Source organism: Adiantum capillus-veneris, chromosome 2 (assembly GCF_014529385.1).
Source record: "Adiantum capillus-veneris isolate H3 chromosome 2, ASM1452938v2, whole genome shotgun sequence".
NCBI classification, from domain to species: Eukaryota; Viridiplantae; Streptophyta; class Polypodiopsida; order Polypodiales; family Pteridaceae; genus Adiantum; species Adiantum capillus-veneris.
Genome location: NC_140932.1, coordinates 16,535,171 through 16,548,426, shown reverse-complemented (window position 1 = coordinate 16,548,426; position 13,256 = coordinate 16,535,171).

Here is a 13,256-nt window from a genome sequence, read left to right as displayed (position 1 = left end):
TTGGTTGGAAGAAATTGTCAAGAAATTTACTAAAATTATTCTATTATAGCTTGAAAGTATAATTTGTTATAGAAAATCCAAACAAGCATGCCTAGCTATGTGTTCTCAAAATAAGAAAACCTTAGATCTTCCTTCAAGAATCTCAAATGGAGACTTTCCTAAGAAGTAGACACTATGTTATTATATGCATATTCGACCAATGGTAGATACTTCTCCCACTAATTTGTTTGATCTACTTCATTTACATAATTCCTAAGTAGATCTATTTGTCTTGTGGGTGATAAATTCAAGTTTGTACCTAAATTCAGAAACAATTGATGATTGAAGGGGAGAAGGATAGCCAAATTCTCAAGCCCTCAACACACACTTGCACTCCACACCTCTCATCATCTCCCTCTTTCTCAAGTACACACACAAGTAGACAATGATTGATTCAACCTACACACACAAGCATACCTGCACATGAACATAATAGGAGATCAAGAAATCTTGTAAGAACACAAGATGGTGACAACATTACACGCAAATCATAGCATAGAGTGAGAGAAAGGAGAATTTTCCACAAGAATGACCTAAAATCATATACCCCAAGGATCCATAGCACACTTGAGGACTCAAGTATTTGATATTTTATTAAAGTAGGTAGTGCCAAAATTAGAGGCCTCTCCTTCAAACTAAAATTTGTATGAACCATAAGGGTTGGCTATCACCACTTGTTGCCTACAATGTACAATGTGAGGTTTGTAGGCTTATTGAGCAAGAATAAAATATCTACGAGACACTTGTCTTAAAAGTAATTGGTCAAAATGATTGTATTGAATTTATTGCTCGACTCTGCTAAAATCCTCTCATTCATGTTTTGTATTTTGATCTACTCAGTATCAACTCACTAATTGACCAAAAATAAAGATAGCAACGATAATTAACCATTACAAGCCCCACTATCCTAATTGTAATGCTAACCATGTAGAATCAACGATAATTAACCATTACAAGCCCCACTATCCTAATTGTAATTCTAACCATGTAGAATAGAAGGGTGACCAATATTGTAGCATCCCTGCCACTAGGGATAGCAGCTATCCTCAGTTGTGCTGAATAGAGAATCAACTAGGCTATGAAGTGTGTGTGCTTAATCTTGTCACCATCTCTGTCCTTACAATCTTTCACTATTACCTACTATGTTTATGTAGTACGTGCATGTGTGTGTGTGTGTGTGTGTGTGTGTGTGTGTGTGTGTGTGTGTGTGTGTGTGTGTGTGTGTTGAGTCATTGTGTCTACTTGTTTGTGTGCTTGAGAAAGGGAGAGATGGTAGAGTGAGAAAGAAGGGAATTTTGCACAAGAATGGCTTAAAATCATAGCCCTAAATAATCCACGATACACTTGAGGATTTGGGTATTTGATATTCTATTAAAGTAGGTAGTGCCAAAATTAGTGGCCCCTCCTTTAGACTAGAGTTTGCATGTTCCATAAAAGTTGGTTCTCACCACTTATAGCCTACAATGTACAAAGTGATCTATGTAGTCTTATCTGCAAGGAATAAATAACCTAATGTAGTCTTATTTAGAAGGAATAAATTGCATAAGTGACACTATGGCTAAAGTTATTTGTCCAAGATGGATTTATTGAATTCATTGCTCATGTTGGGAGAAGATCCGAGAGAACGATTGCTTCAACAATTCCAATTTTCTCACACACATACCTATCAACCTATCACCATCTCTCCCAAAACCCAAGTACACACACCTAGGCTAGGACACACACACACACACACACAATATAGACTTGATAGTGAAAGATTGTAAGGGAAGAAGATGTAGACAATATTTGAGAGCACACAACATAGCATGAGAGAGAGAGAGAGAGAGAGAGAGAGAGAGAGAGATCTCGCACATCAATGATCTAAATATTGTAGCCCCAAACTCCATGGCACCTCTAGTGGAGTTGGTATTTAATTTTTGTTATTGCTTATTGGTGCCAAAAATTGGAGGCCCCTCTTTACACTTAGTTATGCTTTAGTCTTTGAATGGTGGCCTACCACTTATTGCATGACCCTCTATAGGGTTGCTTCTCAATAATTATTTACAAGTGAGCCATAGTGACTTATTGGCAAAATAAACTATAATATTATGCAAATAAAAATGGCGAGAGAATGATTTATTACCAATGACTTCTCCTCAGCTTTCATAGTTCCAATCTACAGAGCATCAACCCAGTGTTAGTAAAAATAGAAAAAAAATCATAGTATTTAACCAAACTAAAAACATTTGAAACATTCCACCTTTTTATTACCGTTGGAAGGTTGATTAGGGCGTTGATTGTAGGAAGGATTTTGGTTGTCCCTCTTTACACTTAGTTCCACTTTAGTCTTTGAGTGGTGGCTACCACTTATTGCATGGCCCTCTATACGGTGAGTTCTCACTAATTATTACGAGAGCCATAGTGGCTTATTGACAAAATAAACTATAACACTATGCAAAAAAAAAAAGCCTTCTCTTCAACTCTCAGAGTTTCAATCTACACACCATCAACCCAATGTTAGTAAAAATAGAAAGACAACATAATAATTAATCATTACATGCCAACTATTTCAATTATAGTTAACTACATACAATGAGGGTGCCCAATCTTATAGCAGCTCAGCTCCATTGAAATCTTCTCCTAAATTTCTTGTATTCCAATCTACATATCATCAACTCGCTAAAGACATCAACAATAATTAACTATTACAAGCACAACTATCCCAATTGTCGTGAACCACATACAACAAAAGGGTGACCAATATCGTAACAATGGGGTAACAACAATACTCTCCAAAAGAGACTTTTCATACCTGGAGTTCTATTGGAGAAAATTGACTTTGGTGAACTTTGGTAAGTCATGGTACTTGAAAAGCTAAGAGATAAGAAAATTAGGCACATCATGAGGCTTAATGGTCTTCTTGACAGATATAAAACGTGCTTCTTATTGAACATGTGTACTATTGTCCAAATACCATTGTTTTGTGGGGAGACTTGGGTAGAGCAAAGGTAAAGTCCATATATACGCTCTCCCATGGTGCCTTGAGTTTTGATAGTGATAATGATAAACCTAATTTCTTACCTCTATCATTATTTAGTTTCTAGCATCTCATGTAATGAGAATGTTCATGAATATCCTTGTTCATTGATGTCCAATAAAATGTCTGTATAGCATGATTGGTAGTTCCAAGATGCCTTGCATAAGGAGGATTCTGAGGCTTATGGTAATGGCATATGTTTCTTGACCTAGCCTCACTTGTAGAGTCTCCTAGCTATCATAAGTCCCCTTGCCATGCCATGGGGACATCTAGTATGTTATTGCATTGATCATGTACTAGGATACATGCCATATGCTACATGTGTAATTGGAAAATAATAAAGAATAGGCAAAATAAATTCCACGAATTGGTTTGCTATGGTTCATAACCACGCTTACTAATAAGAAAGAAATGTCATCTATTGCATGCATCATATAAGAATAAGGAGACACAATCATAAATAAGTCATTTTTTGTCCAAAGGCAAAATTGTAAAAATATCATTTATGATGCACTTATGTGTATTTATCATATGGTTGGTAGGTATAAGGTGATATGTGCCATTGGTTCATCTCTCAAGATGGGAAGATGGATATCAAATGTGCACAGATAAGGCTAACTAAGAGCCTTAATAAACTCTCTCTCTCTCCCTCTCTCTTTCTCTCTCTCTCTCTCTCAATATATATATATATATATATACATATATATATATATATACATATATATATATATACATATATATATATATATATACATACATATATATATATATATATATATACATATATATATATATATATACATATATATATATATATACATATATATATATATATATATATATATATACATACATATATATATATATATATATATATATATATATATATATATATATATATATATATATATATATATATATATATATGTGTGTGTGTGTGTGTGTGTGTGTGTGTGTGTAGAAATTTATAAACTTATAAATAGGCTTACATGGTTTCATTGAGGGATCCATGTGGGGGGAGTAGCCTTTGCCCCTATCTGGTTTGAATCTTCTACTTTCTCCTCTCATTCCTCACTGCATGAGTACCACCTCTGCTTTAGAGGTGCACATGTGCACTCTCTTCACTTCCTCTTCCTGTCTCTCACATGATTGGATCAATGCTAAAGGTATGGATTTATGGTTTTTATCTCTCTCATACGATGTTTCTTAACGTATTTTGTAGGCTCACTAAACATCTGCATGTTGAAGTGGTATGTGATCACTGTATTCCTACCAAGCATATGATAAATCCACATTAGTGCATTGATGGCTTGTTTCTTTGTAACCCTTGATTCGAGGGTTGATTGTAATCTCCCCCCTGATCCTAGGTCTCTTGGTCCACCTTAACAAATACCTCACTCATGCCTGAGTTTTTCTTAATCTACAATCATTCAGCAATTTGTACCCACAAATACTAGTAGATTTGATGCAAAATACCTCAACTAGGTTTTTAGAGTTTACCTTCATACTTTTAGGGGAAAGATATTTGCATATTCAATTCCTCAAGGCTAGAATACAAGTTGAATTTTGTTTTCTCCCTTTTCTTACTTTCACGATGTGGTATTACACTAAGCATAGGGCTACATTTTAGTAATCTAGTCCATAATTGGAGCAAACAAGCTTGATCATCAAGTTTATATGGCATACAACCCCTAATAGTTAATTACGAAACCACCATAGGCAATCGCATTTGAAGAACCTTGATTGAGATCACACAAGATTCTGGAGTTTAGACCCTGACATGGTATGCATAAAATAAGTCCCTCCATGCATATGGTTGGCCCTCTAGGATATAATATAGGACAGGAAAATCCTAAGACAATAACAAGCATTTGAGTTTTTCTCACAGTGGTTGAGGGAATTTTTTTAAGTTTACTTTTGTAACGCCTAACTTGACAGTAGCGCTCCTCTCTAGCAGTTAAGTTGATGAACACAAATGTTTTCAATGATATTCATAAATTGATAGACAAAAATGCTCCTAGTGCTATTTATATCTTCAACTCTGTTTCACTTGATATCTATAAGCTCAAAATTTCACCAGTCAACTCATAGCATAAGTAATTAGTTTTATCATGTTGCATTAATTGTATTGAAAAATTGATTCAATTGATTAGCTAAATTAGTTGTAATTGCTGCGAGTTCAAAAATTATTTTTAAAATCTTCTTGTGTATTTGTTTATTGCATAACTCAGTTAGCCAACCACTAGGGTTATAAAATATCTCTCAAGATGTGTGTGTGTGCATGCGTGCGTGCTTTTGAGGTTTCCCACTAGTAATTCAATTTGATATTACTAAAAAAAAGTGTGCATGTGTGTGTATGCATGTATGTGCGTACATACATACATACATGTGTGTATGTATGTATGTGTACACACATACATACATACACACACACACACACACACATAATTTTCAATGTAACTATCGTAATTATTGTATAGAGTGTTTATTTTGGTGTGTTGTTTCTAGGTAAAAGATTAGTAGGTGTACTCTCGGAGCACTGATATTATGTTTCAAAATCTATGTGGGGATTTGTTCTTATAAAAATTATTGAACTTTTGGAGCCCAACTCATCAAAACAAACGTCTCCATAGAGATACAATGCGACAAGTCTTTTCCTACTCTTATTTTATTTTTTTCCATATAAGAATTTTGTCAGTAGTGTTTAGTGAATCCTTTGGCACATACTATGCCAGAATACGATCAAATCATAGTTCCCAAAAATAATTTACCATGATTTTTTACTCATGTTAATATGCACTCTTGTTTTGTATTTAAAATGACTGTAAATATGCATAATTGCATGAAGAATATATATTCTTCATTGTCTTGGTATGGTTTTAAGAGCAGCGTTGTACACCACATCTTTAACAAAAAATTATGTTTAGATTCAATAGTGTAATAATCACCTTAACTATTTATTGACAAGTTATATTATTTACAAACTCCCTATCTAAATCTATGTTTAGATTCAATAGCATAATACTCACCTTAACTATTTATTTTGACAAGTTATATTATTTACAAATTCCCCTATCTACTAGTGGCGATATTTTGCTCTCTCCGCTTCTTGCTCACGACATCCATAGCACTCTACTCTATGAGGTGCAGATGCATGCTCTCCTTGCTTCCTCTTGCTCTCTTGCACGATTGGATCAACACCAAAGCTACGTGTGTATAGTTTTTGTGTCCCATATATGGTGTTTTTCGTGTATTTTGCAGGCTCACTATGCATCTGCATGTGTATGGAAAAATAAATGCCAAATTTATACCGAAGATTTTGGAGGTATGTGGGAATAGATATGCTTGGGCACCTAAATACATATGTACCCTTGTGCATATCTTGCATGTTGTAAGTACAATCAACCTTGCCTATCATCAAACAAACAATTGACCTAGCCAACCATCAAATTGTCAAATTTAGACCTATCCAATGCACTTGTGAATAAATTACAAAATTAAAAAAATGTAATGCAATATGCATCGGGTTTATGTTTTTGTGACCTGTAGAAAGACCCTTCTTTTGTAAAGTTTTATGTCCACTGCACTTGCATGCCGTGCATGCAAATTCAATAGATGTAGTAACATCCAATTGTAGTCTTTAGCACAATTGGTATGCTTGGTTGCAGGTAGTGACCTTGCATGCACAGCTTGGCATCTGGTAAACTTGTTGATTTGGTCACATGATTCACCTATTGGAAGAGTATTAAATTAAGGATGCCTCTTGTTTCAACCGACAAAAAGAGAGAAGGAATTAAATCCAAAGACATGCCCTTATAGGTAAACCATAGAATGGAAATCGTATCTCCCGTTAAGCAGAAATAACCCAAATTCTTATTCAATAAGGGTTATCGTATGGTGTCACGTGAGTGTACAATAGAAGGGTTTTGTAAGGAATGTTTCACAAAGGAGAGTCCCATATATGGAGGTAAATAAGACACTTTTGGTGCATGCACATGATGTCTCCCTAGTACTACTATTGAGTCCCCTAGGCCCAAACTCTTTTTGATTCTGCCTTTCTCGGGTAAACCTACAGCTTGAGTCCATAAAACTTTTTCATTTTGTCCAATATGAAGAAAGTGTGTCAGAATTTGTTTGTTTCTTGGAAACACTTTCAATGTGAGTATAAGAAGCTCTCAAAAAGCTTGAGTCTTTCTGGATCAATTGCAAGATGAGCTTTTTTCTTGCTCTTTGCCTTTGATTTTTTTGCACCCCTTACATACACTTAGGACTCACTTAGGATTTAACATTCCAATTCCCTAAAATAGGAGACCTTCTGGCCTAGTTCAAGAAGCTTCCTTTGCTTTTCATAGAAAGAGATGGCTCATAGCGTTGGAACTCCTTGGATAACTTTTAGACCTTTCTTGAGTCCTCCCAGCCTGGGCTTAAAAACTCCACCTTCTTGTTATCCTCCTTTTGAAAGCTTTGGTAGCCTCCTTTTGCACTCCTTGTGTGGAAGTGGTCCCTTGATAGGGCACTTCTTGTGCCCTAAATGAAAAAACGGAGATCAAGGCTCCTATGATGAGCAACACTACAGAGCGCGCACATGCGCGCGCGCACGCACACACACACACACACACACACACACACACACACACACACACACACACACACACACACACACACACACATCATTACAACTTTGTGTAAGGAGCTCGGATGGTGCCATCCCTGTGTCAAAAATTGTTCATAGGCTTGAGGTGCCCTTGTAGAAGTGGGTTGTTATGCCAACCGAGCAAGACAAGCTTCCATGGTCTTTGCCCAACTCTATGTGTGCAAGTAGCCACCTCCCTCGACTGAGCCCTCTTCAACCACACCTTGTTTGCCAACTTCTCTCTTCCTCCACTCCATGCACATGCAAACTTGGATCATACCCTTCTCCAATATTTTGTTAACTTGAGTCTAATCTCTTCTTGTTGTGCATATGAGTCTCACTTCTATTGATAAGAGTCAGAAAAACGGGAAAGCATGCTCATCAAGAAATGCCCCATATGCACCTCAAAAGGATCCATGTTAGAGGAGTGCATGCCCAAATGATATTCATATCTCAAGAGATGAAGTTATGGATAAAGCTAAGATCATAGAGGACGAAAGCATCTTGATCTTGATCCTTGTCCCATGCATAACAAAAATGGACCTCCTTGTGGACTTGAGCTACTATGTGAGAGACCTTGAGTAGCTTGCAAGTTATCCTTTTTGGCTTCCTTTTTAGGGCGTGCATGATAGGTGTGACCAGTTTCCCCGCATCTAAAACATTTATGGGCTTTTTGTGTATTTGACTGAAATCATGATTTGGTGATATAGAATGTGATGTCTTTGACACCACATGCCTTTGGTAGAACTTTTATCTTCTTGATTTTTTTGGGTGTAGAATCTTAATCTTCTTGAATGTACAAAACCTCTTTTGAATATATATCATTATGATAAAAGAGAGGTTTAGAGTGATCATTAAAGTTTGTTTCAAACCAAAAAGTGGGCATGAGAAAGACATTTGGGGGGGGGGGGGGGGGGGGGGGTTGCAAACTAAGAAAGACAGAGATATATGCAGGCTAAACCTAAAGGAGATGATGAAGGGCTTTCTCTGTAGCTCACCCCCCCTCTCTCTCTCTCTCTCTCTCTATATATATATATATATAGATAGATAGATAGATAGATATATGAAACTCTCTTTTTCCACAAGATTCCCATTGTGTGTGTGCGCGTGCGCTCAACTCTATTGCCCCATAACTAGCTTTCTCTACTCAGGAGATCTTTCCCCCATAAGCATCTCTCTCTCTCTCTCTCTCTCTCTCTCTCTCTCTCTCTCTCTCTCTCTCTCTCTCTCAATGTAGATATTACCAAAAGTTCCTGCATAATCATGATTTTGGTACTCTTTGCATGTTATAGGAAAAAAACTGCCATGTATACCTTCCATTATGTGTATATACCATATTGGTATCACATTTCATAGGAGAAATTTTATACCATGCCAAAGTGACAAAGAAAAAGTACCAAATTGGTAATCTCTAGCACCATAAACTTCTTGAAATACAAAAAGGCCTTATGTGCACATCTATCACAATGTATATGGAGAGAAAGGGTACCACTTGGGTTCCTTGTATTGGTTCTATGTATACCATTTTGATGTTTTACTTAGACCTTTAGAACTTTATTGTGTTGTAGTACCAATTGACATATAGGTCAACAATATGAAAAGGCATCTTAGACTCTCAAAAATTCACATATAGTACCAAAAGTGCCAAGAATAGTATGAGTTTGGTATTATTCTTCTCGCAAGATCTTTGTAAGTACCTAAAGCTCCTTGTCTATGTCCAAACAACATGCACTACTAATAGTACTATTTGTTGCTTTGATACTATCCAAAGTACCAAAGCCTGCAATTTCTAACAAGCTTTGGTCCTGTATGGCAAGCTAGTAGCTCTTAGAGTAACCAAATTACCAAACCTTGGTGCCTGTAGGAATGTGAGAACTGCCATCTGTCTGGTAGATTTTCTCAAAATAGGAAGGAGTAGTGTGATCTCTTTCTATCTAAAGTACTAAATTTTCATACCTTTGGTAGGAAAAACTACTCCCTTTGATAGCCCCTCTTAAAGTAGGAAGGAACGATGCCAAATGCTTTTAGTTTTGGGAGTACCACCTTTGAAGATTTGGTGTTGTATGGCATGGTAACAATTCTTATAGTATGAAAAGTACCAATGCATGGCAATTTTAAAACTATAAAAGGTTGTATATGAAATACCCAATTTGATATTCTGTCTTAAGTTAGGAAGGAATACTACCAATATTTATCTGAAGTACCAAATTGTTATGCCTTTGGTGGACCAAAGTACCACCTTTGAAGCTTTGGTACTCAATGACATGGCATCAATTCTTACAATACCAAAAACTACCCACTTTGGGTACTTTTGGCCTAGTCATAAATTGCCATGTGATGCATCTATTCTGATGGCGTGTCTTTTAAAGTAGCAAGGAATCGTATCTATGTCTACATGAAGTACCAATTCTTATAGCTTTAGTAGAAAAATGTACCACTAGTTTTGGTGTTGTATGACATGCCAATAACTCTCACAGAACTGACAGTACCACAATTGGGCACATTTGGCACTATGAGAATTGCCAGGTGAAATACCCACTTTGATAGGCTATCTTACAACGATAGGAAGGAACAAAACCCAAGTCTATGTAAAGCAAAAAAAATTTATAGCTTTGGTAAACTAAAGCACCACCTTTGAAGCTTTGGTGTAGTATGGCATGGTAGTAGTTCTTATAATATCAAAAGTACCTAATTTGTGTACTAGTTCTTACAATACCAAAAATACTTCATTTGGGTACTTTTGGCACAATAAGAGTTTCCATGTGAACATCCACAACTTGATAGCTTTCCTTAAAGTAGGAATTAATAGTGCCCAAGTCTATTTATAGTGCCAAAAATGTCTGGCTTTGGTACTGAAAACTTCCACCTTTGTTGTTGTGCTAACAGATCACACAGTACCAAAAGTACCAAATTTGGGTGATACTGGTATTATGAGGGCTACCATGTGAATGAAGTAAAGTACCAAAACCAATTTTTTTGAATATTGTTCTACAAGAGATCCGGGAGTATCCATGCTCGAGAGTATCCATCCTCGATTGCAACTCTCAGATGCTTTGAGGCATTGAAATTGTTTTTTGTTTGGTCGTTGAAAGAGTAGTACACCTACTGCCATGTGTATCATGTGAAAAATGCTGTATTTGAAATAGGATTTTGTCAAATGTGGCAAAACAAGTTTGGACATAATGGGTCACGCGAATGTACATGCTCCATAGGTTGTAGAAGCAATGCTCTATGTCACTGTTCTATAAACAAATCACTATGTTAGCACATATTTAGTTTGTGGGAATCCATATTGTGCCAAAATCATATTGATAGCGAGTATGATGCAAGGAAATGCCTGTTTGGGGAATGTTTTGAAGTGGGGCAATCAAACTGACATTTTGCTAGGATGAGAATTTGTTGGATAGGAGGGAGGTGTCTATGAATCTCTTCATGGATGTTGGTACTAGGTAGGTTGATGGTAGAAAAGAGAAGAAAACAAAGGATTTGATCTTGAAATGAATGACAAGTGATGCCTTTCTTGGCTTGTTTTCTAATTAGTCTCAAAAACTTCATCATTTACAACTTTGTCTTTCACTTGCAAGCTCAATAGTTCAAGGATCACTTGCATAATTCTTCCAATGATGTTGTTGTATTGGTTATCAACTTTGGGACTTCAAAGCAAAGTACACACACCCTATGTTGTCCAAAATGGATTTTGACTCTTGTTTTAGATGGCTTGTCAGACTCCTCCACATGTCCACATGAATATCAATATTTCAATTTGTCTAGAGTCGCCCTTTTTTTTGGAGGGGGGTTGGGGGAGGATATTAGAATAAAATCACCATGAGATAGATCTATTAGATCATGCACTCCATACATCATTGGTTGACTAGTTGGACGTTTATGTGATGATCATCAGTTGTTGCATGGAGCCTTAAACGCTATACATACATTGTATTGCTTAAATTTCAATATAGAAAGCCTTTTATTGTTTACACATATTGCTATATTGACCATGTATGTGTGTGTGTGTGTTTGATTTTCTTGTAGCTTCTTGATCCTCTCCGTCTCCCTCTATAATTCCATAGTGCATTCCCCTACTTTATAGATTGTTACCAGGAAACCTTTCAAGTTCACGATGCCATGTCTAGCTACCATGCAGAGTTTGAATTAAAGCTCTAGACCTTGGTACTTTGTAATGTAAATCTACTGTGTGAAATAATTTACATTGGTATGCTCAGATTCTACTTGTATATAAGCACAAAGTGTAAACATGTGTCAATAGAATCATCAAGTAGGCTTTGCAAAATGAAGGCTAGAGACATCCACCTTCAACATCCTCATGGTTTGCTACCCATGCTTCCCTTTCTTGTACCACCTTTCTCTAAACAACACAAACCAATATATTTGTAGGCTTGCTCTACAATGACCAAAGATTAACTGCATGCACCACTAGCCATTGACACCTAGGTGATGCCACAATAAGCAACAAGCCTCACTTTTGTGTGTTTCAAGTCTCCACCGCTAGCTCAATACATCTTTGCCTATTTTGTCACCATTGAATTTTGCAATAATATTTTAACTAGCTCAGATGGATCGTATCCATACAAGAGGTGGGTGAGAGGCAATCAAGTGAATGAGGGTCAACTTTGTGCCTCTAGGAGGCAGGTGATAGTGTTGCTTGTAATGGACTGCTTTGTTGTCTCAATTGAAGAGAGATCTACAAAATGCATCCATTATATATTGTAAGAGATGTAAACCATGTCGAATGTAATGTAAATGGCCTATTAACTTTGAGAGTAGCGGAAATTAGAGAAACTAATTTTGTGAAATTACTCTGTGAGCATAGAGGGTGAACTTAATTGATGGTAGCAACATAAACATAGCATTTAGTTAACTTGGCATGAACAATACTTTTGCGAGAGAGAGAGAGAGAGAGAGAGAGAGAGAGAGAGAGAGAGAGAGAGAGAGAGAGAGAGAGAGAGTTTAGAGAACATCACAACAATTGAGGACCAGATATATGTGGAGCCGGTCCCCCCTCCATTAGGCATTTGTATTATAGTTTCTCCCATCAAGAGAGACTTGGTACAATACAATCTTTGTGTTCCTTATGACCTAGGTGATGCAATGAAGATGGAAAGATTCATGCATCACAAGCATAACATAAACCTTGTGGAAGGCATTAACTATCCCAAGCCTCAGTCTCAAGGCCTCAAACACCTTCGAAGGTGGAGAGAGCTGGGGGGGAATGAGGGTAGGGAAGAGGAAGAAAAAACAATTCATAGGAGAAAGAATTAGTTCCTCACTTATCATCACTCTTCTTGCTAGCATACATAATAGAATTGTAATGAAGATGGAGAAGATGTCAAGCTTAAGCATTGAAACATGGATCTTGGTTGGATTTGCATTCCATAGCCAAGAGTGTTGATGTAGGCTCTCAACTTCTCTACTAGCTTGGAGAAGGAGATGAAGCTCTTGCACTTTGCACTTCACACAATGAGAGTGTGCGTGAGTGTGTGTGGGAGAGTATAACCCTCAAGCAACCCCCTCGCTTGCTTTGTGTTAACCCTCACGGCTCACGGA